This window comes from Chiloscyllium punctatum, chromosome 11 (assembly GCF_047496795.1).
Source record: "Chiloscyllium punctatum isolate Juve2018m chromosome 11, sChiPun1.3, whole genome shotgun sequence".
Lineage (NCBI taxonomy): Eukaryota > Metazoa > Chordata > Chondrichthyes > Orectolobiformes > Hemiscylliidae > Chiloscyllium > Chiloscyllium punctatum.
Window position 1 is genome coordinate 21,957,466 of NC_092749.1, and position 25,294 is coordinate 21,982,759.

Here is a 25,294-nt window from a genome sequence, read left to right on the forward strand (position 1 = left end):
ACAATTGCGTTAAGGTAAATTCGCATTAATGAAATGTGTGTTATAGCAGAACGACCTGTACTTATTTGTTCTCCTTAGTTTCCATCTTTCCCTGTTTTAACTCCTTTCCAATTCAAGTTTTCTTAACTCTATGTTCGTAACATTGTTTTTCTTTAAAGTAATCTTTTCAGTCCTAACAGTTTCTTAGCAAATTCCATTTATGACCTTAATTTCAAGTTTCCTTTCTCCTAATTGTCAGGATTGGATAATCACTTGAAGATTCTTTTCCTTGCAAGATCCTGATTTTACTACTACTTTCAATTTATTTGCTAACTCGCTCAATTTAAGTTTAGTTAATGATTTTAAATATTATGCCTTAGCAGCATTCAAAATCGTCTTCAAATATACTACACAAATCAGCTGCTTTGTCCATAATCACTACATACCTATTCCTTTATGAAGAAAGACAGGTCCCTCTTAATCCAGTGAATTTAGAAATCCTGTTAAGAGCTCCCATTTGTTATGATCCAAGCTGATGTTACTGGGCAAGTCAGATCTCAGACTGAAATCTGACTCAATAGATTATGTTTTGCTTACGTTTTTAATGAGATGATCTGAAACATAAACACACAATGTTGCAGATTCTGTTTGAAGAATGAAACAAGTTTATTACGCAAATGAAATGAAGATGAAGAATAAAACAAACTATTTACATATAACAGACATTTAAAGATCTTGAAATACATGGTAAAAATATAATTCATTAATCTCAAAAACACCCCTTTTCAGTGCTCACGCGAGAGAGAATTCCTTTCTCTACCACCCCTATGTTTGGCGTATTTTTAACTGTGGCTTCAACTGTCATTCTTGGGAATTGGATTGCCTTTTAGTGCGGCTGTCATACAAACAAACTTGAACTTCCTTAGCTTCAAATAATCCATTCAAGATTTTAACCAAATACTACTTGTCTGGAACTTTTAGTAAACTTTTTACACTAAATTAATCTATTTCTTAACATCTCTAACTTTTTTTCTCAAGAGCCAAGACTCTGCAAAACTGTTCAACTGAAACTAAACCATTTTACTCCCAAGATGTGGGTGATTCCCTACAGCCCCTGAAAAATTTCAAAATTTTGTCTGAAATCTTAATACACTACAGTGTTTACTTTGTTTGTAAGTTCTCCCGATGTAAGAAAATTCCCATAAGCATGCAAAACTATTAGGCTGCTTTTATAAACATCACCAAGGCTACAAATGTACTTGCAATTTAATCATTAAACCCCTTCAGACACTAAGGCTGTATGCCACTAGTTCAAATTATGAAATCCAAACTCTCAGAACTTATAATAAGGCATAAGAATGGTAAGCCTTGCATCACAATTATTTATAAATTGCAATTGGTTTGGTATTGCAATTTTTAAAAAAAATCTGAAGAAAACCCTGAGACTTTCCATTTTCATTTAAGCATAGAAATGTCGCATTTTCTGATTTGTATTCAATAACTTGTGAATGAGTGGTGTATCATTTTTATTCAAGCAAAATACAGCAGTTGCTGAAAAACTGAAATAAAAACAGAAAATGCTAGCGAAACATAGCATCTTTGAAAAGAAACAATTAATGTTTCTTTTGAAGGAGGGTCAAATTGGACTTGAAACTTTAAGTGTTTCTCTTGAAAATAGGTGCTGCTAGAACTGTTGTTATTTTTACCTAATTTTTGTGTTGATGCTTTTTGAGCACAGAATTACCATAGATTCTTGTATAAACAAGTTGGAAATAGTCGGTTGCATATTTCACACAGTTTTAACTCAAGTTGACCAATAAACAGTCAATTACGCCTGCTTCACTATTTCATTAGTCATGGCAGGTTCGATAATTTTACATTCTCTCATTTTCCTACGCACTTTAAGTCAGGATTTAAATGTTAAATCTAGGCATGCTTTAATGGACTATTGTTTGCATTGTGAAAAGTTTCCTGTTTTCAATGAGATTGCTATAAAAATTGACTTACCTGTTTTGTGATATCACTGTTAAACTGGAACACCAGTTTTGATGTTTGATTTGTATCTTATTCATTCATGGGATGAGGGCATTACTGGCTTGATTGGCAACAGATTAATGATCTCTTTAGACTCTTAATTCCAGGTTTTTCATTGAATTAAAATTCCACTATCTGCTGTGGCGAGATTTGCACCCTGATCCCCAGATCTCTAGATTAATGCTTCAGTGATAATACACTACATTATTGCCTCCCAATTTTAGCTGTTTCAGTCTTTCCTAACTCATTTGTGTAGATTTGTACTTGACTTTAGGCTCATTGTTTGTGAGGCCTTTCCACAGGATAATTTGAAGCCCAGGATTAGGGATCCAGCACAAACAGTGACATTACAGAAAACAGCAAGTTCATTGGCTGGTAATAACTATTAATATGACTAACTACTTTAGGTTATTTTCAGATTGAATGTAAAAAGAGGAAGTATTTACAAGTTACAAGCTAAAAGACCAGTTGGAAATTTTTAAAAATCAAATTAAGAACTAAGTAATTAAAATAAAGGTGTGCTATACCTGCATGATGTGTGAGCTGGTGACACCATTGTGGATCACAGTGACCACATTTGTAGCGAGTGTTGGTTGTTTGAGGAACTCCGGTCTGGAGTCTGAGCTTCAACACTGACACAAGAAGAGGGGAAGAGTAACTTGGATGCTGGGTTTTAGGAGGCAGTCACATCCCTTAGATTAACTGCCTCAAATTTGGTCAATAATTAGGGATGGGAGTGTGTGACATTGAACAAAACAGATAAAGATATTCAAGGGGTAGTACTGAAGGAGCCTCAGCCTTCGAGCTTCTCTAACAAGTTTGAGATTCTTCCTCCCTTTGTAGATGAGAAAATTGACCATAGCACCATGCAAGGGGAACCATTCAAGGAAGCGGGGGGGGGGGAGGGAGTAGAAATGTTATCCTCAGTGGCCATGATAGAGCTATCTGAAGGTGATGTTGCCTGCCTGGTATCTAGGTTCAGGATATTTCACCGGAGTGGGAGAGGAAAGATCCCATTGTCATGGACCACATAGAAAGAGGACAGAGATTCTGCTAGGGGAATATGAGTAGCAAGGAGCTAAATTAAAATACAGAACCAAAAAGTTGGTAATCTCCAAACCACTATCTGGGCCAGGAGGAAATTTGTACAGAGTTACCAAGATTGAAAATAAAATAAATGCGTTGCTCTAATATTGATGTGGGAGATTGGCAGCTCTACTGGGGAAGGAGTGAGCTGTTCCTTTGGCAGTTAAATCATCCTGAGACTAGATTCCTTGTGAATTGCATAACCAGGGCTGTGGTTAGGGTTTTAAATAGTAGGGGGTGAGTTCTGTTACCCAAAAAATAATGGAAAATGTTAAAGAATAGTTGGGGGTGTGATTTGGTGGGGGTAGGGTGGTTGTAGTTGTGGGGTGGGGCTGCAGCAGACATTATTAACGTTTGCGTAGCAACTACTAGGATACAGTATGGAAATGATTAGGGACAGCAGATGAGGGGACAAATATGAGAAGAGGGGCAACTAGTGCAAGACTGAAGGGGTGTTGTACTTAAATGCATGCAATATGCAAAGCCAGGCAAATCAGCTTGTTGTACAGATGAAATTGGCAGGTGCGATTACAGAGAACACACAACAGAATACACAGTGTGGTATTACAGAGCCATGGCTGCAAAGAGATCCTGATGGGAGTTGTGTACAGGTGTCCGAGCAGTTATAGAGTCATAGTCATAGAAATTTACAGCATAGAAACAGACCCTTCAGTCCAACTTGTCCATGCTGACCAGATTTCCCAACCCAATCTAGTCCCACCTGCTAGCACCTGGCCCATATCCCTCCAAACATTTCCTATTCATTTAAAAGGCATCTGGATGGGTAAATGTTGTAATTGTACCAGCCTCCACCCCTTCCATACACGCTCATTCCATACACGCACCACCCTCTGCATGAAAAGGTTGCCCCGTAGGTCTCTTTTATATATTTCCCCTCTCACCCTAAACCTATGCCCTCTAGTTCTGGACTCCCCACCCCAGGTAAAAGACTTTGCCTATTTACCCTATCCATGCCCCTTATGATTTTAGAAACCTCTAAGGTCACCCCTCAGCCTCTGACGCTTCTTGGAAAACAGCCTATTCAGCCTCTCCCTGTTGCTCAAATCATTCAACCCTGCCAACATCCTTGTCAATGTTTTCTGAACCCTTTCAAGTTTCACAACATCCTTCCGGAGACTAGAATTGCACCATTGTCAAGATGTGGGGCAAAAAATAAATCAAAAGGTAAGCATGTAAGAAAGACAATATTATTATTATAGTCATAGTGGACTTCATGCAAGTGGACTATGAAAATCAGGTTGAATGCATTTCCCAAGCAAAGGAATGAGTTTTTTTGGAGTAGCTTATAGTTGAGTCCAGTAGGAAATAGAAATTCTGGAATTTATGTGTAACGTGGCAGAATTGATTGAGTCTCGGGTGAAGAAACCTCTAGGGTGCAGTGACAATAGTATGATAGCATTCACCCTGCAGTTTGATAAGGAGAAGATTGAATCAGATGTAATGGTATTACAATTGAATAAAGGTAACTAAAAAAAAGCATGAGGAGCTGGCCAGAGTTGGAAGGGGAGTCTAGCAGGGAAACAGTGAAGCAGCTGGAGTTTCTGGGGGCTAATTTGGGAGGCACAGCAGAAATTCATCCCAAGAAAGAAGAAACTTAGTAAGGGGAGGCCACCGTGGCTGATAAGGGAAGTCAAGAACAGCATAAAATCAAAAGAAAAAAAAACATACAATGTGGTGAAGATTAGTGAGAATCCAGAGGATTGGAAAGCCTTTAAAAACCAGTAGAGGATAACTGAAAAATCCGCAAGGTGACAGAAGATGAAATATGAAGCTAAGTTAGCTAGTACTATATAAGAAGATTGCAACAGTTTTTGTTTTAAGATATCTAAACATTGAGAGACAGGCAAAATTGGACATCGGACTGCTTGGAAAATGAGCCTGGAGAAGGATTACTGGGGACAATGAAATGGCAGAGGAACTGAACAGATATTTTGTATCAGTTTTCACAGTAGAAGACAGCAGCAGCACATCAGCACTTCTGAGTGTTTCTGGGGATAGAATGAGTGTAGTTGCCATCACTAAGGAGAAGGTGCTGAAAGGTCTCCAGATGAATCAATTATTCAGACCAGATAGATTAAACCTCAGTGTTCTAAAGGAGACCACTGAAGAGATTGTGGAGGCATTGGTGGTAATCTTTCAGGAGTCACTGGAGATTGGAAAGTGGCCAATGCACCACCTGTGTTTAGGAAAGGAGGGATGCATTAAAGATAAGTTTGCAGAATACTTGAAAGTGCATGGTAGAATAGGGCTGAGTCAACATGGCTTTGTCAACGGGAGGTCATACCTACAAATCTGTTAGAATTCTTTGAGGAGGTAATGAGCAAGTTAGATAAAGAAGAGCCAGTGGATGTGATCTATTTGGAAATCCAAATAGGCCTTTATAAAGGCCATGGTCTTAAGGGCAAGGTTCTGGCATAGATAGAAGATTAGCTGACTGGCAGAAGGCAGAGTGTGGGGACAAAGGGATTTTTGCAGGATGGCAGCTGGTCTAGTGGCATTTCACAGGGTTTAATGTTGGAACCACAACTAATCGTATATTAACGATCTGGCTGATGAACCTGAGGGCATTATTGCTAAGTTTGCAGATGACACAAAGATAGATGGAGGGACAGGTAGTGTTGAGGAAGTGGCTAACAGAAAACCATGTGGGAAAGTGTGTTCTTTGACTTATGATGACTTCACATTTTCACAAACTGGTGTAAGCTTTACTTTTTGTACTCTGTACTTAAGTAATGACTTTGGTAGGGATCATACGTATTCAGGTAGTAAGTTTTATCAGAAGAGAAATGAAAAATGCAGTAACACAGTTAACTAGATTTATGAATTTGTGGCCCCCGTATAAATGCCCTGTGTTTTATGCTTCAATAATTCTTCTGTCATTTCCTCATTTATTGTCATAACTTTAAATGCCAGGTCTGGATCTTTGTGTGCAGAATCTTGACATTGTCAGCTGTGACTGAAAGTCCATAATGGTTTGAATTTTCTGACACTGTGGAGGTACCACTGTGGTCTATCTGCCAGCGAAAGAGCTCAATGTATTTGCATTTGTTGCTTAGCCTCCGGATGGTGTTCCAATTTATAATTGCACGCACTTAGTATTAGAACTCATTGCTTCATTTGATCTGAAGACTTGTCCTGTTTAAGTAGACCTAGCAGGGGTTGTGGTCGGTTGTTATTACAAGTTTATGTCTGTAAAAGTTTTGGTGGGACTTCCTGAATCCAAATGTGATCACCAAACATTCTTTTTCTCTACGCCCTGTATTAGCCAAATTCCTGGATGCATATGCTTTCTGGCATTTGTCTCCTTTGGGTCACCTATGAGGTAATACTACCCTGATGCTTTATGGGGAGGCATTGTATGTCAATACTAGATCTTGCTTGGGATCAAAGTGTCAGCTATTAGAGGATGATAGGTTTCAGGCAAGTGAAGAAACTGCTATCACTTGGTGATACCACCAGTCCAAGGCTGACCCTTTTTTTAAGAGTCAATGCAAAGGTGCCAGGACGGAGGCCAGGTTACGTGTGAACTTTTCGTAGTAATTCACCAGTTCGGGGAAATTTCTGGTACACACATGGGATCGCCCTCACTTTATCTTCCAAGGGTGTACCTGGTCTTGTCAACTCTGTACCCAAAGTAAGTTACTGAGAATGCCTGGGACAGACATTTTTCCCTTCTAAGGTATTTGCCCACCTGGGAGAAACATCTAAGGACAATGTCCAAGCATGTCATCCACGTAATGGTGACCTGGGTAGACCTTGTACATTGCTCTCCATCTGCTGAAAATTGCACAGGCTGACAATACCCCAAATGGATATTAATTGCAACATTCTTACGGGAATCCTCATCTAACCGGAATTGCAAGTACACATGGCTCATGTCCAACTTCGTAAAGGCCACCCATCCTGCCAACTTTGTGTCTAAATCCTCTGTATGAAGGATTGGGTATTTATGTAGCTGCAAAAAGTGGTTTATCATTTGTTTAAAATCCCCACAAAGGAGAACTGACCCATTGGGCTTCACAATTGGTACGACTGCTGTTGCCCATTCTGCAAACTAGGTTTGATAATTCCTTTGCTTTCTAGCTATCTGATTTCTGCCTCTATTTTTGCCCGTAATGCAAGTTGCAGTTGGTGGGACTTACAGAATTGTGGAATTGCTTCCTGGTCAACATGTAAGGTGCTGAAAATGTGCTGCTGGAAAAGCGCAGCAGGTCAGGCAGCATCCAAGGAGTAAGAGAATCGATGTTTCAGGCATAAGCCCTTCAGGAACCGTTTCCACCAACACATTTTCAGCTCTGATCTCCAGCATCTGCAGTCCTCACTTTCTCCGATTCCTGAAGAAGGGCTCCTGCTCCTTGGATGCTGTCTGACGTGCTGCGCTTTTCCAGCAACACATTTTCAGCTCTGATCTCCAGCATCTGCAGTTCTCACTTTCTCCTACAACATGTAAGCTGGCCTTGGCTCCTTTGATACTCCAGCCATTCCTGAAAATTTCTGAGTTAAGATATAAGTAAATACCCAGGACAGGCATTTTCTGATCAAAACATATTGAGATAATAAAGGTTTACGTTTCTCAACCAATTTTATTAGATTTCCTACAATGTAGAAACAAGCCCTTCAGCCCAGCAAGTTCACACCGATCCTCCAAAGAGTAACCCAGCCAGACCCCTTTCTGTCTGCCTAACGCACCTAACCTATGGGCAATTTAGGATGACCAATTCACCTGACCTGCACATCTTTGGACTGTGGGAGGAAACTGGAGCCCCTGGAGAAAACCCACACAGACATGGAGAAAATGTGCAAACGCCATACAGACAGTCGCCAGAGGCTGGAATCGAACCTGGGACCCTGGTGTTGTGAGCCACCATGCCCCATGAGACTTGGGCCTGAGTCTTTTGCTATAAGCAGTGGCATCTGAACAAGCTGCTTCTCATAAGAGACCAGAACCTGGTTCTTGAATTGCGGAGTAAAACGGATAGCATCTCAGAATTAGAGGAGGATTGGGGGTTGTAATACTCAACAAAATCCATCGACACTTGAAAGGTTTTAGTATCCGGTGCCTTAGTGAAAGTTACATTTGTAATAATTGAAAATACTGTGGGTCTACAAGCTGTAAGGAGAATTACTCATTGCTTTTCATCTTATATCATTTGCCTGGAAAAAATAAGACATTCTTTCGCATACTGGGCCTAGTCTTTGACAGCATGATTGAATGAGTCAAGCTTTCTAGATAGCAGCATGATGCCAGAAATTCTTACCCAATTCAAAGACTGCTGTTACAAGCAATTTTATTTTAAAAGGCGTGTGCTTTTATCTCTTCACCACTGAAATAATTAATCACATAGGGTGATTTGAGGATGGGGCACCACTCTGAAGAGTCCTTGACACTGTCCAGCTCCCTCAGAGCCAGCTCTTGGAGTGAACAGGATGTCTGACACCAGTGTTTTTTTTTAAATGATCCAGCTCCCTTAGAGTGAACAGAATCTCTGACATTTCTGTTTATTTTTGCTCTTTACCCTCACACAACTGCCTAAATGCCATAGTGCTTATTTTTCCTCCGCACCCGTCTTGTGTATGCGCAGATGTGAGGCACAGTGAAAGACACAAGGTGCACGAATCTTTATTCAGTCTCTACCACCAGGGAGAAAAGAAACACCCAATGGCCGGTGACAAACAGTGCCCTTTACATCAAAGGACAGGGCCCATTTTTTAAGGACATGAAACAAGGTACAAAACTAAAATTCAGGAGGCAGCTTAAGTTGTGGGGCAGAGGTTTCCAGGGGAAAGTACGGGACCTTGGGATGAATGTGAAATTCCATCCACGCAGTGGTGATCACAGATGGGATTCCACTGCACACGTGAGCATCCTTCAACTGGTGCACTACAGCAGGTCCGAGCACTGACATTTTAAGGAGTCAAATGGCACTGGTCACGAACCAGCCGTCTACTGCTGCCCTGCTCACTATATCCTGTGGCAGCATACAGCCCAGACTCCTGTCACCCAGCACATCCCCGACACTGGTCGCCCTTGCCGCCACAGCCCTCCCTCCGACAGCCACTCGAACGGGGAGTACAGAGGTGTGGATTCCTGCGTAATGGCTCCAATGCGGTTTCTTTACAATTCATAAAATAATTTACATCTGTATACAGAGAAACAGCAATTTTAGAGGTAGACGAGCAAAGCCAGGCTCCAAACCCTAACATGCCACTGGTTTTCAGGGAAGTGAGGAACCTTAAATTCCAGTTTCAGTCATTGTTACTGTTTTGTCATGACATTATGTAATTGGACTGTCTTGTATGTACTAAACCACTCCCCATTCTTCCCACCTTCCACCCATTCGAAGGCAGGCTGCCATTACGGTTTGTATTTTTTCCTATTTTAGTAAACAATTAATGTTAACAGCTGTATACAGAGAAACAGCAATTTTACAAGGGAGAGGAATGGTAAAGTTAGGCCCCAAACCCTACTATTTAACTCGTTTTCAGGGAAATAAGGAACCTCCAATCCCAACCACAACTGTTTATAATATTTTATTAAACAGGGAAAAATAAACAAGTTACAAAACAGTTAATTTTTTTTGTAAACATGTACAGCTGTATACAACAGCAATTTTACAAAAGAGAGAGGAGCAAAGCTAGGCCCCAAACCCTACTGTTCAACCAGTTTACAGGAAGAGAAGGACACACCTCAAATCCCAGTTCCACATAAAAGACAGCAACAATGACATTTGTACATTAAAAAGCTAATCCAGTTATATAAACAGTGCATACAATACAGACCCAGCCACTCTAAGGCAGCCCACCCCTATGAATCTTCTGGATCTCTGTCCACCCCAACACCTTTCTACCACCTCTGGGGTGGTCCACCTCGGTACCTGCCCAGGGTGACAGCGCTGAGGACAGCTACCCACCTTCTGGCTCTCAGTCTGTCCCTATGTACCATTGGGCTCTCACTCACCCTGATGTGCTGTCCAGCCAGAGGGCTATCCTGCCACACCTTCTGGCCACCTCTAGGACAGCCCATCCTACTCACCCCTTCTCAGGATAACAGTGCTCAGAATGGCCTACCCACCATCTGATTCTCAGGGCAACTGGCATCAGGGTGGCCTACCAACCTTCAGGTTCACAGGATGGCCTACCCACTCTCCAGCTCTCAGGACTACCCATGAGCCTCCCAGCTCACAGTAAGACCTGCCAGACCCAGGGACACAAGACAGTGCAGGTGATAACCCAACACCACAATACAGTTAATTGCCAAAAAAGTCTTTTCTGGTACAGAGTCTATTCCCAGACATGGAGTCTACTCCAGTTGTTGAGGTGCTTGTCCAAAATAGAGTCCACTCCAAACTGCAGATTTAACTTCTGAAGGCAGCAAATGCACACCCCACAGGTGCTCAGTCTACATGGAGTCCTGGCCTACCCTTGGAAAACCAGGGCCACTCTCAGGAACAGTACTCTGTACAGGTGCAGTTAACTCAGGGGTTTGGTCCACTCAAAGGAAAGGTGCTCTCCTCCCAGCACACACAGGTGTTGAATCTTCAGAGGCCCATCCCAGGGCTAGGCCTCCCCACAGGAACTGCTCCTCTGGTAAAAATGTATGTCTTCCACAAGGGCTCAGTCCAAACACCAATAAAAAAAAAAGTGAAGACACATACAAAAAAAACCAAAGAAAACTAGAGTCCAAGGGCTAAGCCCTACCACAAAATTAACATGTTTTATCCTTTTCTCAAAAAGAGTGTAAGAGAAAAGAGTAACACAGGCTGTAACTAGCCAGTGAAACAACACTCCCCTAATGAGAACTGAGCTACACCTGAAACACATTGTGTGCATCAAGACTTTAACAAATCAGTCCTCACTAAGAGGAATGAGAGTTAACAGACTGGCTAAATAATTCAGCTAGTTCAGGAATCAGGTTTCCCCCTCCCAAAAAAAGGGAAACAGAAAGTAAGAGTACCATACTGACTGTAACTCCAGCCAGCACAGAGTCAGTTCCCTAAACTGAGAAGACCATCTCCTGTTTATAATATTTTATAAAAACAAACTACAAAACAACAATTAACACTTACAGCTGTATACAACAGCAATTCTTACAAAAGGAGAGGAGCAGCAAAGCCAGGCCCCAAACCCTACCATTCAACCAGTTTACAGGGAAAGGAGGACAGACCTCAAATCCCAGTTTCACATAAAAGACAATGACATTTGTACATAAAAAAACTAATCCAGTTACATAAACAGTGCATACAATACAGACCCAGCAAGCCCCTGTCCCTCCCACCTTCTGGCCACTCTAAGGCAGCCCACCCCTATGTACCTTCCGGCTCTCGGTCCACCCCATGTCCCTTCCAGTTCTTGGTCCGCCCGGACACACTCTTCGACCACCTCTGGGGCAGCCCACCCCAGTACCTGCCCAGGGTGACAGCACGGAGGACGGCTACCCGCCTTCTGGCTCTCTGTCTGCTCCTACATACCATTGGGCTCTCACCCTGATGCACTGTCCAGCCAGTGGGCTATACTGGCACACCTTCCAGCCACCTCTAGGATAGCCTGTCCCCTTCCCTGGGGCGACAACGTCCAGGGTAGCCCACAAGCCTTCCAGATCTCAGCCTGCCCCTCCGCACCTTCTGGCTCTCAGCTGCTCTGACATCTTTCAACCACCTCTAGGACAGCCCGTCCCAATCACCCCTTCTCGGGGATGACAGCGCTCAGAACGGCCTACCCACTATCCAGCTCTCGGGGTGACTGGCATCAGGGTGGCCTACCTACCCTCTGGCTTTCAGGACAGCCTACCAACCTTCAGGTTCACAGGATGGCCTACCCACCCTCCGGCTCTCAGGACGACCCATGAGCCTCCCAGTAAGACCTGCCAGACCTGGGGACACAAGACAGTGCAGGTGATAACCTAACAAAACACCACAATACAGTTGGTACACAGTCCAAATATATAGAGTCTTCAGAATATAGAGTCCATTCCCAGGAATGGAGTCCACACCAAACTGCAGAGTCCACTTCCAAAGGCAGCAAATGCACACCCCACAGCACACTGGTGTTCAGTCTCCATGGAGTCCTGCCACATCCTTAGAGAGCCAGGCCCACTCTCAAGAACATAGTACATTGCACAGGTGCAGTTAACTCGGGTTTTTGGTCCACTCCTGAAGGCAAGATCTTCTCCAGAACTCCAGGATACAACAAGTGCTCACCTCCCAGCACACACACAGGTGTTCAATCTTCAGAGGCCCAGTCCCAGGGCTAGGCCTCCCCACACAACAGCTCCTCTGGTAAAATGTATGTCTTCCACAAGGGCTCAGTCCAAAACACCAAAAACAGTGAGGATGCATACAAAAAACAAAGAAAACTAGAGTCCAAGGGCTAAGCCCTACCATAAAATCCACATTTTTTTTTCTTTTTGCAAAAAGGACAAAGGAGAGAAAAGAATAACACAGGCTGTAACTAGCTAGTGAAACAACACTCCCCCTAATGAGAACTGAGCTACACCTGAAACACATTATGTGCATCAGGAGTTTAACAATCAGCCCTCACGAAAAGGAATGCCAATTAACAAACTGGCTAAATAATTCAGCTAGTTCAGAAATCAGGTTTCCCTCTCCAAAAAAAAGGAAAACGAAACTAACAGTAACACAAGCCAGCACAGAGTCAGTCCCCTAAACTGAGAAGACTCTGAATCTCCTGTTTATAATATTTTATTAAACAAATTACAAAATACAGTATACAAAAAAAACCCATTAACAGCTGTATACAACAGCAATTTTACAAGGGAGAGGAGCAACAAAGCCAGGCCCCAAACCCGACCATTCAACCAGTTTACAGGGAGACGAGGGCAAACCTCAAATCCCAGTTCCACATATGACAAGACAGTGACAATTGCACTTGTACATAAAAAAGGACAATCCAGTTACATAAAATGCATACAATATAGACCCAGCAAGCCCCCATCCCTCCCACCTTCCGAGCACTCTAAAGCAGCCCACCCATACCCACCTTCCAGCTTACGGTCCACCCCATGCCCCCCCCAGTTCTCAGTCCACCCTGACACCTTTCAACCACCTCTGGGGCAGCCCACCCTGGTACCTGCCTGGGGTGACAGCATGGAGGACAGCTACCTGCCTTCTGGCTTTCTGTCTGCCCCTACATACCACTGGGCTCTCACCCACCCTGATGCGCTATCCAGGCACACCTTCTGGCCACCTCTTGGATAGCCCGTCCCCTTCCCTGGGAAGGCAGCATGCAGGGTAGCCCACAAGCCTGGATCTCAGCCTGTCCCTACGCACCTTCTGATGCTCGGCTGCTCTGACACACCTTCCGACCACCTCTAGGACAGCCCGTCCCGATTACCCCTTCTTGGGTCGACAGTGCTCAGAACGGCCTACCCACCATCTGGCTCTCAGGGCAACTGGCATCAGGGTGGCCTACCCACCCTCTGGCTTTCTGGACAGCCTGTCAACCTTCAGGTTCACAGGGTGGCCTACCCACCCTCCAGCTCTCGGGGTGACAGCTTTCAGGATGACCCATGAGCCTCCCAGCTCACAGCAAGGCCTGCCAGACACAGGGACATGCAAGACAGTGCAGGTGATAAAACCAGGAAACACCACAATACAGTTAGCTACCAAAAAATTGTCCTTTCTGGTCCACAGTCCAAATCTATACAGTCTTCAAAATATAGAATCCATTCCCAGGAATACTCCACTCCAGTATACAGTGTGCATTGTCAGAAATAGAGTCCACAACCAACGGCAGAGTCCACTCCTGAAGGCAGCAAATGCACACAGGTGTTCAGTCTCAATGGAGTCATGGTCCAGCCTTGGAGAGCCAGGTCCACTCCCAGGAACACAGTACATTGTACAGGTGCAGTTAACTCACAGGGATTTGGTCCACTCCTGAAGGAAAGGTCTTCTCCCAAACTCCAGGATACAGCAACTGCTCACCTCCCAGTACACACACAGGTGTTCAATCTTCAGAGGCCCAGTCCCAGGGCTAGGCCTCCCCACAGAAACAGCTCCTCTGGTAAAATGCATGTCTTCCACAAGGGCTCAGTCCAAACACCAATAAAAAGTGAAGACGCATACAAAAAAACAAAGAAAACTAGAGTCCAAGGGCTAAGCCCTACCACAAAATTAACATTATCCTTTTCTCGAAAAGAGTAACACACAGGCTATAACCAGCCAGTGAAACAACACTTTCCTAATGAGAACTGAGTCAAACCTGAAACACATTGTTAAACTCTTGATGCACACAATCAGTCCCCGCTAAAAGGAATGCTAGTTAACAAACTGACTAAATAATTCAGCCAGTTCAGAAATCAGGTTTCCCCCTCCAAAAAAAACCAAACTAACAGTAACATACTGACTGTAATACAAGCCAGCATAGGGTCAGCCCCCTAAACTGAGAAGAGTCTGAATCTCCTGTTTATATGTTTTTTAACCCCCACACTACCACCTAGCTACGGTAGTGCTTATTCTTTCCTCAGCATCTCCTGTTTTTTTTTCCTTTTTTCTGCGGTAGTACTTATTTTCCCCCCCATCACCCGTGGTGTGTGTGTGCAGTTGTGAGACACAGTGAGAGACACAAAGTGCGCAAATCTTTATTCAATTTCCACCACCAGGAAGATAGGAAAACACCCGAGTGGCCAGTGACAAGCACTGCCCTTCACAAAAGGGCAATGCTGTGTGATCAAAACAGTGAAGGGGAGGGCAGGGATTAAATCAAAATAGAGTTGGAGGGGGAAATAATGCACTCCACTACCTGTGGATCTCCTGTTTATTTTTTTATGTGTGTGCAGGTGTGAGACACAGTGAGAGACACAAGGTGCACGAATCTTTATTCAAATTTCCACCACAAGGAAGAAAGTAAACACCCAAGTGGCCAGTGACAAGCAGTGCCCTTCACATCAAAGGGCAATGCTGTGTGATCAAAACAGTGAAGGGGAGGGTCGGGACTAAATCAAAATAGAGTTGGAGGGGGAAATAATGCACTCCACTCCTTGCAGATCTCCTGTTTTTTTTCTTTTAGCACTTTTATTTTTTTTTCATATTTAACCCCCACACTACCGCCTAACTGCGGTAGTGTTTATTTTTTCCCCAGCACCCCTGGTGTGTGTGTGTAGGTGTGAGACACAGTGAAGGACACAAAGTGCACGAATCTTTATTCAATTTCCACCACCAGGAAGATAGGAAAACACCCGAGTGGCCAGTGACAAGCACTGCCCTTCACATCAAAGGGCAATGCTGTGTGATCAAAACGGTGAAGGGGAGGGTAGGGACTAAATCAAAATAGAGTTGGAGGGGGAAATGATGCACTCCACTCCCTGCAGATCTCCTGTTTATCCTTTTTTGTTAAACCCCCCACATTACCGCCTAACTGCGGTAGTGCTTATTTTTGCCTCAGCACCCATGTTGTGTGTGTGCAGGTGTGAGACACAGTGAAAGACACAAAGTGCGCGAATCTTTATTCAATTTCCACCACCAGGAAGATATGAAAAACACCCGAGTCGCCAGTGACAAGCACTGCCCTTCACATCAAAGGGCAATAAACTCCTGGGTTTTTTTTTGTTGTGATCAATTGACTCCTGTTTCTATTTTTTTTTTCTTTATTTTTAATCCCCACACTACCGCCTAACTGCGGTAGTGCTTATTTTATCCCCAGCAGCCATGGTGTGTGTGTGTAGGTGTGAGACACAGTGAAGGACACAAAGTGCACGAATCTTTATTCAATTTCCACCACCAGGAAGATAGGAAAACACCCAAGTGGCCAGTGACAAGCACTGCCCTTCATATCAAAGGGCAATGCTGTGTGATCAAAACGGTGAAGGGGAGGGTAGGGACTAAATCAAAATAGAGTTGGAGGGGGAAATGATGCACTCCACTCCCTGCGGATCTCCTGTTTATTTCTTTTTTTTTTCCCTTTTTTTTCTGAAACCAGTGTTTTTTTTTTCCTTTTTTTTCTTTTAACATTTCTGTTTATTTTTTTCTTTTTTTTTCTTTTTTGCTGTGTGATCAAAATCTCCTCTTTTTTTTGTTATATTTTTTTTCTTTTTTTTCCCCTTTTTTAACCCCCACACTACCGCCTAACTGCGGTAGTGCTTATTTTTTCCCAGCACCCATGGTGTGTGTGTGCAGATGTGAGACACAGTGAAAGACACAAAGTGCACAAATCTTTATTCAATTTCCACCACCAGGAAGATAGTAAAAGCACCCGAGTGGCTACTGACAAGCAATGCCCTTCACATCAAAGGGCAATGCTGTGTGATCAAAACGGTGAAGGGGAGGGTAGGGACTAAATCAAAATAGAGTTGGAGGGGGAAATGATGCACTCCACTCCCTGCGGATCTCCTGTTTATTATTTTTTTTTTTTTCTTTTTTTACCCCTGGGTGGTAGTGCTTATTTTTATCGCCCAGCACCCATGGTGTGTGTGTGCAGGTGTGAAACACAGTGAAGGACACAAAGTGCACGAATCTTTATTCAATTTCCACCACCAGGAAGATAGGAAAAACACCCGAGTCGCCAGTGACAAGCACTGCCCTTCACATCAAAGGGCAATCAACTCCTGGGTTTTTTTTGTTGTGATCAATTGACTCCTGTTGCTATTTTTTTTATTTTTAATCCCCACACTACCGCCTAACTGCGGTAGTGCTTATTTTTTCCCCAGCACCCATGGTGTGTGTGTGCAGGTGTGAGACACAGTGAAAGACACAAAGTGCACAAATCTTTATTCAATTTCCACCACCAGGAAGATAGGAAAAACACCCGAGTGGCCAGTGGCAAGCACTGCCCTTCAAACCACAGGGCAATGCTGTGTGCTCAAAACGGTGAAGGGGAGGGTAGGGACTAAATCAAAATAGAGCTGGAAGGGGAAATGATGCACTCCACTCCCTGCAGATCTCCTGTTTATTTTTTTTTCTTTTTTCTTTTTTTTCTTTTTTCTTTTTTTAAAAAATTTAACCCCCACACTACCGCCTAAGTGCGGTAGTGCTTATTTTTATTCCCCAGCACCCATGGTGTGTGTGTGTAGGTGTGAGACACAGTCAAAGACACAAAGTGCACAAGTCTTTATTCAATTTCCACCACCAGGAAGATAGGAAAACACCTGAGTGGCCAGTGACAAGCACTGCCCTTCACATCAAAGGGCAATGCTGTGTGATCAAAACAGTGAAGGGGAGGGTAGGGACTAAATCAAAATAGAGTTGGATCTCCTGTTTATTTTTTTTTCTTTTTCTTTCTTTTTTTTTGTGTGTGTGTGTGCAGATGTGAGACACAGTGAAAGACACAAAGTGCACAAATCTTTATTCAATTTCCACCACCAGGAAGATATGAAAAATACCCGAGTGGCCAGTGACAAGCACTGCCCTTCAAACCAAAGGGCAATGCTGTGTGATCAAAACAGTGGAGGGGAGGGTAGGGACTAAATCAAAATAGAGTTGGATCTCCTGTTTTTTTTTTTTTCTCTTTTTTTTTGATCAAATCCCTCTTTATATATTTCTTTTTTTTTCCTTTTTTTTTCTCTTTTTGTTAATTTAACCCCCACACTACCGCCTAAGTGCGGTAGTGCTTATTTTTTTCCCCAGCACCCATGGTGTGTGTGTGTGTGTGCAGATGTGAGACACAGTGAAAGACACAAAGTGCACAAATCTTTATTCAATTTCCACCACCAGGAAGATATGAAAAATACCCACGTGGCCAGTGACAAGCACTGCCCTTCAAACCACAGGGCAATGCTGTGTGATCAAAACAGTGGAGGGGAGGGTAGGGACTAAATCAAAATAGAGTTGGATCTCCTGTTTATATATTTTTTTTTCTTTTTTTTCTTTTTTTCATTTTTTTTTCTCTTTTTTTTACCCGGGTGGCCAGTGACAGGCACTGCCCTTCAAACCACAGGGCAATGCTGTGTGAGCAAAACAGTGGAGGGGAGGGTAGGGACTAAATCAAAATAGAGTTGGATCTCCGGTCTTTTTTTTTCCTTTTTTTTTTTTTCTTTTTTTTTCTCTTTTTCTTGGAGTTCCTGATTGGTCTATGTTTTTTTTTCTTTTTCTTTTCTTCTTTTTTTTTAATTTTTTTTCCTTTTTTTTTCCCCACACTACCGCCTAAGTGCGGTAGTGCTTATTCTCTCCCCAGCACCCACGGTGTGTGTGCGTGCAGGTGTGAGACACAGTGAAAGACACAAAGTGCACGAATCTTTATTCAATTTCCACCACCAGGAAGACAGGAAAGACACCCGAGTGGCCAGTGACAAGCACTGCCCTTCAAACCACAGGGCAATGCTGTGTGATCAAAACAGTGGAGGGGAGGGTAGGGACTAAATCAAAATAGAGTTGGATCTCCTGTTTATATATATTTTTTTCTTTTTTTTCTTTTTTTCATTTTTTTTTTTTCTCTTTTTTTTACCCGGGTGGCCAGTGACAGGCACTGCCCTTCAAACCACAGGGCAATGCTGTGTGAGCAAAACAGTGGAGGGGAGGGTAGGGACTAAATCAAAATAGAGTTGGATCTCCTGTTTATATCAGTCAGCCAAGGCTTCCTGATTGGACCAGATTAACAGCTCCAATCAAGGAACTACTATTGTATGAGGTCCACCTGACTCAGTTTGTTACAGTCACTACATTTACCATCTTGTTGGTGTTGCTGTTCCGACTTCAATTGCTATTGAGGCCTTCAGATCAGGAGACCCACTCAAATATAAGGCATCCGAGTATGACCTTCTTAGAACCATTAAGACAGCCAAGGACCAATATCGATCCAAACTAGAGACCCAGACAGACAGCCAGTGACTGTGGCAAGGACTGAATGACATCACAGGTTCTAAAAAGAGACAGTGCAAGATGGCAGATGAGGACCTATCCCTCTCAGAATGCCTCAATGCCTTCTATGCTCATTTTGGGCAGAATTTTGACAGGGAGGTAATACCTATCCTGACATGTCCTGACAAACCTATCCCAACAGTCGCTGCATCAGATGTTAGATCAGTTTTCCTTCATGTGAATCCAAGGAAAGCGGTGGGACCATACGGAGTAACAGGCCGTGCACTCAGAGTATGCGCTGATCAACTGGCAGAGGTCTTCCTGGATATCTTCAGCCTCTCCCTGCAGCAGGCCACTGTTCTTGCCTGTTTCTAGAGGGCCAATATCATCCCTGTGTCTAAGAAGGCTCATGCAGCATGTCTCAATGACTGCTGCACACTGGCCTTAACTTCGATGGTCATGAAGTGTTTTGAAAGGCTGGTCATGGCATTAATCAACTCCAGCCCCCCCACTACTCTTGACCCACTCCAACTTGCCTATTGGACCAACAGATCCACGTCAGATGCCATATCATTTGCTCTTCAGTCCTCCTTAGAACATCTTGACACAAAGAACAGCGAAATAAGAATCCTACTAATTGACTACAGTTCAGTCTTCAACACTATTATCCCCTTGAGACTGATTATTAAACTTAATTATCTTGGACTAAGCCCCACTCTCTGCAACTGGATCCTCTGTTTCCTGACCCACAGGCCACAATCAGTGAAGATTGGGGACAATATTTCATCCTCACTAACACTCAACATTGGAGCCCCTGAAGGGTCCGTACTCAGCCCTCTACAGTATCCACTGTATACCCATGACTGTGTTGCCAAATACTAGACTAATGCCATTTACAATTTCGCTGATGACACCACCATAGTTGGTCGAATCTCAGATGGCGACGAAACAGGCTACAGACGGGAGCTGGAAGACCTGCAAAAATGGTGGACTGAGAACAACCTAGCTCTCAATGCCAGCAAACCAAGGAATTCATTATTGACTTTGGCAGGTTGTTACTCATGCCCACCTACAAATTAACAGCACAGAGGTGGAACAAGAGGAGAGTTTCAAGTTCCTGGGAGTGGTCATCCACAACAAGTTTTCTTTGACGCTTCATGTGGACGCACTGGTTACAAAGGCCCAACAACGTTTGTTCTTCCTCAGGCAGCGGAGGAAATTTGGCACGATGTCCAATACTCTCGCCAACTTCTTTAGGTGCGCCATCGAGAGCATTCTGTCTGGATGTATCACTAGCTGGTATGGCAACTGTACCATTCAAGATTGGAGACGGTTACAGAGATTGGTGAACTTGACCTTGCACAATCACAAAGGCCAACCTCCCATCTATAGAATCCATCTACCAGGCCCGCTGTCAATGAAAGGCAGCCAGCCAGTGGTTAGCACTGCTGCCTCACAGCACCAGAGACCCGGGTTCAATTCCCACCTCAGGCGACTGACTGTGTGGTGTTTGCACATTCTCCCCGTGTCTGCGTGGGTTTCCTCCGGGTGCTTTGGTTTCCTCCCACAGACCAAAATGTGCAGGTTAGGTGAATTGGCCATGCTAAATTGGTTAGGTTAGTGTTAGGTGAAGGGATAAATTAGATTACATTACAGTGTGGAAACAGGCCCTTCGGCCCAACAAGTCCACACCGACCCGCCGAAGCGTAACCCACCCATACCCCTATGTTTACCCCTTACCTAACACTACGGGCAATTTAGCATGGCCAATTCACCTGACCTGCACATCTTTGGAGTGTGGGAGGAAACCGGAGCACCCGGAGGAAACCCACGCAGACACGGGGAGAACGTGCAAACTCCACACAGTCAGTCGCCTGAGGCGGGAATTGAACCCGCGTTTCTGGCGCTGTGAGGCAGCAGTGCTAACCACTGTGCTACCGTGCCGCCCACAAATGTAGGGGAATGGGTCTGGGTTGCGCTTTGGCGGGTCGGTGTGGACTTGTTGGGCCGAAGGGTTTGTTTCCACACTCGAAGTAATCTAATCTAATCTCATCCTGGCAATACAACCTCGACCATCGGGGAGAAGGTGCAGAAGCCTGAACACGCACCAGCCAATTTCGTAACAGTTCCCACTCACTGTTGTTAAAATACTGAATAGACTCTCAACCTCTTAACATTTGCCTGTACCTGTGTTTTGGTTTTGCAGCTGTTTACCTATTATTTACTGAGCTGTGCTACTTATATTTTTTTGATCTGCCTGTATTTATCACAAGACAAAGCTTTTTACTGTACCTCGGTACACGTGACACTAAATTCAATTCAATTCAATTATAAATCAGCTTTTCTAGCAGCGACTTTTAACTCTATCCTTAACTTTCAGCCAGTTCAATTAGCCTGACCTTGATTTTTCTTGGCAAATCATTCATCATATTGTGTTTTTCTACATGGATTCTGGTGATATTTACTGTTCACATATGATGGAGACTGCTGACAAATGAGAAGATAGATGGAGATGGGCACGTGGCAGCCAAGCCAAGTTAAAGACTCATAGTCATACAGCATAGAAACAGACTGTTCAGCCACATAAAACATAGAACAAAACAGCACAGAACAGGCCCTTCGGCCCACGATGTTGTGCCGAACATTTGTCCTATCCATGTACTTATCCAATTGCTGCTTAAAGGTCACCAATGATTCTGACTCTGCCACTCCCACAGGCAGCGCATTCCATGCCCCGACCACTCTCTGGGTAAAGAACCTACCCCTGACATCCTCCCATACCTTCCAACCTTCATCTTAAATTTATGTCCCCTTGTAACAATCTGTTGTACCCGGGGAAAAAGTCACTGACTGTCTACTCTATCTATTCCCCTGATCATCTTATAAACCTCTATCAAGTCACCCCTCATCCTTCGCCGTTCCAATGAGAAAAGGCCTAGCTCTCTCAACCTATCCTCGTATGACCTATTCTCCATTCCAGGCAACATCCTAGTAAATCTCCTCTGCAACCTCTCCAAAGCTTCCACATCTTTCCTAAAATGAGGCGACCAGAACTGCACACAGTACTCCAAATGTGGCCTTACCAAGGTCCTATACAGCTGCAACATCACCTCATGACTCTTGAATTCAATCCCTCTGCTAATGAACACTAATACACCATAGGCCTTCTTACAAGCTCCATCCACCTGAGTGGAAACTTTGAAAGATCTATGAACATAGACCCCAAGATCCCTCTGCTCCTCCACCTTACTAAGAACCCGACTGTTGACCCTGTATTCCACATTCTAATTTGTCCTTCCAAAATGGACAACCTCACACTTGACAGGGTTGAACTCCATCTGCCACTCCTCAGCCCAGCTCTGCATCATATCTAAGTCCCTTTGCAGCTGACAACAGCCCTCCTCACCATCCACAACTCCACCAACCTTCGTATCGTCTGCAAATTTACTGACCCACCCTTTGACTCCCTCTTCCAAGTCATTAATAAAAATTACAAACAGCAGAGGACCCAGAACTGATCCCTGTGGAACTCCACTTGTAACTGGGCTCCAGGCTGAATATTTACCATCCACCACCACTCTCTGACTTCGACTGGTTAGCCAGTTCACTATCCAACTGACCAAATTTCCCATTATCCCATGCCTCCTGACTTTCCGTATAAGCCTACCATGGGGAACCTTATCAAATGCCTTATTAAAATCCATGTACACTACATCCACTGCTCTACCCTCATCCACATGCTTGGTCACCTCCTCAAAGAATTCAATAAGACTTGTAAGGCAAGACCTACCCCTCACAAATCCGTGCTGGTTGTCCCTAATCAAGCAGTGTCTTTCTAGATACTCATAAATCCTATCCCTCAGTACCCTTTCTATTACTTTGCCTACCACCGAAGTAAGACCAACTGGCCTCTAATTCCCAGGGTTATCCCTATTCCCTTTTTTGAACAGGGGCACAACATTCGCCACTCTCCAGTCCCCTGGCACCACCCCCATTGACAGTGAAGACGAAAAGATCATTGCCAACGGTTCTGCAATTTCCTTTCTTGCTTCCCACATAATCCTAGGATATATCCCGTCAAGCCTGGGGGACTTGTCTATCCTCAAGTTTTTCAAAATGCCCAACACATCTTCCTTCCTAACAAGTATCTCCTCTCGCTTACTAGTCCGTTTCATACTCTCCTCTTCAACAATACGGTCCCTCTCATTTGTAAATACTGAAGAAAAGTATTCATTCAAGACCTCTCCTATCTCTTCTGACTCAATACACAGTCTCCTACTACTGTCCTTGATCGGACCTACCCTTGTTCTCGTCATCCTCATGTTTCTCACATACGCATAAAAGGCCTTGGGGTTATCCTTGATCCTACCTGCCCTCTCTTAGCTCTCCTAATCCCTTTCTTCAGCTCCCTCCTGGCTATCCTGTATCCCTCCAACGCTCTGTCTGAACCTTGTTTCCTCAACCTTATGTAAGCCTCCTTCTTCCTCCTTACAAGACATTCAACCTCCCTCGTCAACCAAGGTTCCCTCACACGACCATCTCTTTCCTGCCTGACAGGTACACACATATCAAGGACACGTCATATCTGTTCCCTTGAAAAAGTTCCACCTTTCCACGACATCCTTCCCTGACAGCCTGTGCTCCCAATTTATGCTCCTCAGATCCTGTCTTGCAGCATCGTATTTACCCTTCCTCCAATTGTAAAACCTGCCCTGTTGCACATACCTATCTCTCTCCATAACCAAGGTGAAAGTCATAGAATTGTGGTCACCATCACCAAAATGCACACCCACTAACAAGCCCATCACTCGTCCCGGTTTGTTACCAAGTACCAAATCCAATATGGCCTCCCCTCTAGTCGAACAATCTACATACTGAGTTAGAAAAGCTTCCTGGACACACTGCACAAACACCGCCCTGTCCAATCTACTTGATCTAAAAAGCTTCCAATCAATATTTGGGAAGTTGAAATCGCCCATGACTACTACCCTGTGGCTTCTGCACCTTTCCAAAATCTGTTTCCCAATCTGTTTCTCCACATCTCTGCTGCTATTGGGGGGGCCTATAGTAAACACCCAACAAGGTGACTGCTCCTTTCCTATTTCTGACTTCAGCCCATACTACCTTCAAAGGCAGATCCCCCTCAAACTGCCTTTCTGCAGCCGTTAATACCATTTCTAATTAGCAATGCCACCCCCCTCCTTTTTTACCACCCCCCCCACCCTAATCTTACTGAAACATCTGTAACCAGGAACCTCCAACAAGCATTCCTGTCCCTCTTCTATCCACGTTTCCGTGATGGCCACAACATCGTAGTCCCAAGTACTGATCCACACCTTAAGTTCACCCACCTTATTTCTGATACTCCTTGCGTTGAAGTATACACACCATGTCTCTGCTGGTCTTAGACGTGACTGCCATGGGGAAGAGATTCTCATGATCTACTTTGTTTATGCCTCTCATACTTGTGGATATGTCGATCAGATTCTACCAAACCTCTTTCCCCCATACCCCATCCACCTGCGGTCTTAAATATATTATCAGGACCCCAGCAACTGTATCCCTTGCCTCCCATAGGGATCTGTGATACGATTCATCAGGTCCTGGGGATTTCTGCACCTGTATGCCCACTAAAACATCTGATAATCCATATTATTCTTAATATGTTGTAAAACCGCAACATCCGAACTGAAATCCCTAGCTACAATGTCTATCTCTTCTGTGAATACAGACTGGAACTATTCTTCAGCTTCTGCTGAGTGAGATCAAATCATTTAGGACATATTGGAAATTGAACTGTTACTAATGCCTTTTTGGTTCACCTAGATTTAATGACAATGATGTATAACTTCAATTATATTTTGTAATTAGAAAGGGGAAACGTTTTGATTTTGTTTGAGTTTTCATGGGTTTGGTGCAGGAAATTGAGGTCTTTTTGTTTGTATGCATTTTTAATAAGGTTTTACATTGCTTACGTAAAGAATTGAAGGTTAGTAGTTCAGTGTATTTTCAAAAAAAAGGAGAAATACCTTGCTGTACCTTGCCAACAGGAGGTCCATGGATAAAATAGACACAGAAAAGTCTAAATGCCAGTCACTCATTCAGTGGATGTATGCCAGAGACTGCTTGAACCAGAGTTTGGGAAAAAATCTGGTGTTTGCTCTAAAGTTAAAGAAGTACAGAGTTCAGTTTGCAGGTTATTTTTAGGTTGCTTGGAGCGGTACTAATTGAAGGAAAAATCAATTGATTAATATGCAGAAATTTGCTAGAAGACCACCAGGTGAAAGTGTGTTGGCTCCAGCAAGAAGTCTTGAGGAGAACAGTGGTAACTCTTTGCTGGAGTTTGGTATTTGTATGGATATTGCTGGATAAAGGGATAGTGTGAATTTCATCACTTTTTCGATATATATATAATATAAAAATGACTT

The 25,294-nt window shown here is 43.7% G+C and overlaps 1 protein-coding gene across 5 annotated transcripts in view; it reads left to right on the forward strand.

The window, feature by feature from the left end:
- Positions 1 to 25,294, forward strand: part of LOC140482816 (RAC-gamma serine/threonine-protein kinase) — a 457,507-nt gene that overhangs the window by 134,976 nt on the left and 297,237 nt on the right. The gene's annotated exons all lie outside the window — the stretch shown is intronic.